The 4,792-nt window shown below is 45.0% G+C and overlaps 1 protein-coding gene across 1 annotated transcript in view; it reads left to right on the forward strand.

Moving 5' to 3' along the window:
• CTPS2 (CTP synthase 2) overlaps nt 1–4,792 on the forward strand; it is a 130,411-nt gene that overhangs the window by 78,819 nt on the left and 46,800 nt on the right. The gene's annotated exons all lie outside the window — the stretch shown is intronic.

Consider the following 4,792-nt stretch of genomic DNA (forward strand, 5'->3'; position numbering starts at 1 on the left):
CAGCAGGATTTTAGTGCCATTGGGCCATTTCCTTGGCATAAATGGGGAAGAATAAGGAAAAGAGAACGTTGGGGTGGGAATGACACCAGTAACTGCCAACATGTTTTAAAAATAAGCATCTTAGGCCGGGCATGGTAGCTCATGCCTGTAATCCCAGCACTTTGGGAGGCCGAGGAGGGTGGATCGCTTGAGGTCAGGAGTTCGAGACCGTGGAAGCCTGGCCAACATGGTGAGACCCTGTCTCTATACCAAAATTAGCCGGGTGTGGTGGCACGTGCCTGTAGTCCCAACTACTTGGAAGACTGAGGCAGGAGAATCGCTTGAACCCGGGAGGCAGAGGTTGCAGTGAGTGCGATGCCAGTGCACTCCAGCCTGGGCGACAGAGCGAGCCTCCGTCGCAAAAAAAAAAAAAAAAAAAAAACCCTCAACTTAATCACATCTGCAAGTCCCTTTTGCTATAGATTCATAGGTTTCAGGGACTAGGATGTGGATAGCTTTGGGTTAGGGGAGGCATTATTCAGTCTCCTACAATGAGTTACTGAAAATGAATTGACAATGTATAGGTTATTTATTTGGTAGGCTGAGCATAACAATGGCATTAATTATGAGGCAGTAAGGGGAACTGGAGGGGGCCCCTAAAGCCTGAGGAATGGGAGGGAGAAGGCATCTTGGGAAAAGTAGAGAAGGAGGTGGTCCGTGTGTAGTATGGTGGTGGGTAGGAGAGTGGAGGTGCCATTGACAATGGCCCCAGCTAGCTGAGGTAGAAGCTACAGGTTAGAATACACGAGGAGGGCATGGCTAGTCTGGGCTCCTGTGTGAGGTAGGACCTGAGAGCCACCCAGAAGAGTTTAGGTTTAGTCTGTAGAGATGGAGGCTGGAGGCTGCTGGAGCTAGCAGTGTAACCCAACATTAGGGAAAGTAATGCTGATGTAAAACTGCTTGATACTTTATGTACAGCTTGGATATGACTTACAATCAAAATCAGAATCAGGCTTGAAAACCTAATGAGTAGTAGGAAAGGAATGAGTTGGAGAATACTTGTAAAGAATACTACAGGAGGCCAGGCGTGGTGGCTCATGCCTATAATTCCAGCACTTTGGGAGGCCAAGGCGGGCGGATTGCTTCAACCCAGGAATTCAAGACCAGCCTGGGCAACATGATGAAACCCCGATGCTACAAAATGGAAAGGAAAAATGCTAGAGGAAATTGCTGTGTGTTGCCTAAGAGTCTGGAAATAGAAATAGCTGCTGGTGAGTAGGCTTTCCCTTTGTCTCCAGGTGAAATATTCAAAGATAAGGAACAAGAGGAAAGCCGAGCTTACCAGGGGAGGTCAGGTAGGTCCCGTCAGGAATTTCACTGTTGCTAAGAGAACCTCACTCCTGTAGACTTTGTTGTTTAAGGCACTTGGGATGCTGTAAAGTCTTGAACTCATTACACTTTTATTATGGGCTGCAGAAAACATCGGTAAAGGTTAATTAGTGCCATATTTATCCTTACATGCTGCTTTTACATCTCCTGAAGCTTTATCACTTATTGATCCTTTCTTATTTTTCTTGTGCTATATGGCTCAGTTCCAAGAGAGGGCAGATCTGGGGATCAGATGACAGCCAGTATTTAGGCTGAATTAGAGGAAGCAAAGGCAATCCTTTTGCAACGGAAGATGCGTTTTCCTTTCAGATGCATCTAGATCTAGAGTATTTTGGAAATGTTGGTGTTAAATCTAAAGCATATTTGAGATTATTTCTTCAACCACCTCAGTATTGATAAAATAGGTATGTTTTGAAACTGTGATGTTCTTCTGTCTCTCAGGGTTTTAGTGGAAGGAATGCAGGGAAGAAAGACATTTTTGTTAATTTTTGCTGCTGAATCAGGTTGCTTATAACCCACGAGGCAGCCACCCATCATCATCTTGTAGGATCTAGCTTGTAGGATCATCTGGTAACTCTGCAAGACAGCTGGTGTGTCAGGCTTGGGCACCATAGTCTCTGCCCTCCCCTGACCTTCCCCTTCCTGAGTGTTGGGGTTCCACCAGCTGGTGCCTGGCAGTGTTCTTTTTTTGCCTGAGTATGCAATGGTGATTCCCAGATGAGACCTCCTAAGCTAGGTCCACACAGAACCCTCCTGTCCCCTTACTCCATCAGTGACTTGCCTGTCAGTTCTCTCCCTGCTTTTCTCCTTTCACTGATGTTCAGGGCAACATTTGGTACTGGAGACCTATTTTCACCTGCTTCCCACCTCTTCTCTAGCATTTTTTGCCTTCTCCAATGGTTCCTATGCTAGCATGTTTTAATCAGAGGATCACAGTGGCGTTTATACCTTGGATTTTCTTTCTGTGCTATCATTTCAGGAGAAGGTAGTGTTTATTACTTCTGAAAACACCAGGGATAATGTGAACTAATACCCTCGTGTAAGGCCTAAATACTACATTTTACTCTTGATGACTTAAACTTGTATTTTCATTGGTAAAATACTATGTGCAAAGTTTAAAAAGCCAACAGTTCTGAGAAGTCTATAATGACAAAGTCATTAATCCTCACTCCCTCTCTACCACTCTTTAGCTTCTTCTGGCTGTTTCTCCTAGTGTTTGTCTCCATGTTGCTAAATAATCTCATAGTATTCTTTGAGGACTTTTTAGACTTCTCTCACTTTGTTCAAGGAGTTTTTAATGCTCTTAGGCAGCCCCTATGCCTACTGCATTTTCCTTCTCTCCCCACCTCCCACCTCCCAACCCCCTACACTTAACTTTTGGAAATATTTTCTGGTCTTAAAGTGCTTGTCAAGTTCATCCCAAGTAAGCAGTAAGGCAGGTTTCCTGTTCTTTTTCTTCACATTTTTGAGACAAGGTCTTGCTTTGTTGCCCAGGCTGGAGTGCAGTGGTGTGATCATAGCTCACTGCAACCTCCGCCTCCTAGGCTCAAGCAATCTTTCCACCTCAGCCTCCTGAATAGCTGGGACTGCAGCCTGTGTCACCACACCCAGCTAATTTTTGTATTTTTTTGTAGAGACCATATTGTCCAGGCTGGTCTTGAACTTCTGGCTCAAGTGATCTGTCTGCCTTGGTCTCCCAAAGTGTTGGGATTGCAGACATGAGCCACTGCACCTGGCCTCCTGTTCTTAGTTGGCTAATTTTACTCTAATCTCAATGCTTCACACCAGAATATTTCTTGAATACCAACTTTGCCAGTAACTGAACAAACTACATGTAAAGACTTTTCTTGGGTATTGGAACCCAACACAGTGAGGAAGGGTAGACTGAAGAGTCATAGTGCACTTCTATCAAGAAATTAGGGGAGGTTATCTCTGTAGTCTGCCTGGATGGTTCAGGTTGTCTGAAACTTAAATGGAAGTTAAGGCTCTGAATACACGTAGGACTTCTGAATCTGTGGCAGGTAGTATAGTCTTATCTGATTTAGAGAATACATAGAGAGGCCAGGCATCTATGTGCAACTCAGCTTCATCAGCCAGAAGCGAATGCCCTCTCTCACCTCACCCCAGTAATACTTAACCTAGCCATAATTAGCCAACCAAAGATAGGAACAAGATGCCAAGGCCAAGAGCACTTGAGAATTGAGCACTCCATCTAACAAGGGAGGTCATCAAGTTTCTTCTCCACCCTTTCCCTGAAGTAACTCTTGGAGCAAGCTTGGGACACTGGGTTCAGATGGCTCGGAAAGTTCTGGGGCACTGATAAGATCAGACATTTTCTTGGGAATTTTTTACCTCAGAAAATTCCAGTTGTCAAAGATTCCTGTAGAGCAATATGTGGCAATTACGGTATGGAAACAACAACAACAACAACAAATGAAAGGTTTTATGAGAGAGAAGCTCAAGCAATTCCATTAGAACAGGTTGACTCACCCAACTGTAGTCTGTTCTAACAACTTTAGAAAAGAAGATGAAATGAAACCATGAGATCATAGTGAACAGAATGGAGAAAACGGATGAATTATGAGACAAGCTTTTCATAAAAATCACCTGTTTCTCAATTTCTGCAGTGTGATTGTGATCATAAACATAAAGCCACTCTGGCTCTCAAAGATTGACTGTCTCTCCCACAAAGCACTCGCCAGACACAGACTGAGAGAAGGGCAGGGATGGGGAAGAACCTCGTTCTGTGAGGGCACAGATAGAGGACCCTGACTCGGCTACGGTTCCCAGAAATACTAGCTCCTGGAGTGGCTGATGTTGGATAGTTGAGCTAAGATTTCAGGGTTAAGGATGGTTTCATTTGAGGAATGGGAGGAGATTGTCCAGGCAGAAGGCACAGCATGTGCCAAGTTGCCATGGCAGGAAGAAAGGAGATGCAGTTGAAAAACTCAAAGAACCAGCTCTCAGGATGAGAGGGGCAGGGAATCTAAGGTAAGGCTGGAGGGTTAGGCTGGTCCAATACCATGAGATCAAGGGTTTCAAGCAAGAAAAAATGCCGCACTAAGATTTGCTGTGTGAATAGACCACTCTGCCTGTAGTAGGCAGGGTGTGCTGGGGCCATGGGAATGTTGAGTGGCCAGTCAGTGAGCCATTGCTGTAGCCTGGGGGAGGGCTGGAGAGAAGTGGATGGATACGGGAATTTTGGAGGGGGTGAATCCACAGGACTTGACAGAGTGGCTATGAGGGAGAGGGAGCGATCAAGGATGCCACTTAAGTTTCTGACCCACAGAGTGTGCTAGACTGGATGATACTACTTTTTCTTTTTCTTTTTTCTTTTCTTATCCTTTTCTTCTCTTTTGTCTCTCCTTCCTTCCTTCCTTCCTTCCTTCCTTCCTTCCTTCCTTCCTTCCTTCCTTCCTTCCTT

This window comes from Mandrillus leucophaeus, unplaced genomic scaffold, assembly GCF_000951045.1.
Source record: "Mandrillus leucophaeus isolate KB7577 unplaced genomic scaffold, Mleu.le_1.0 Scaffold490, whole genome shotgun sequence".
In the NCBI taxonomy this organism is placed as follows: Eukaryota; Metazoa; Chordata; class Mammalia; order Primates; family Cercopithecidae; genus Mandrillus; species Mandrillus leucophaeus.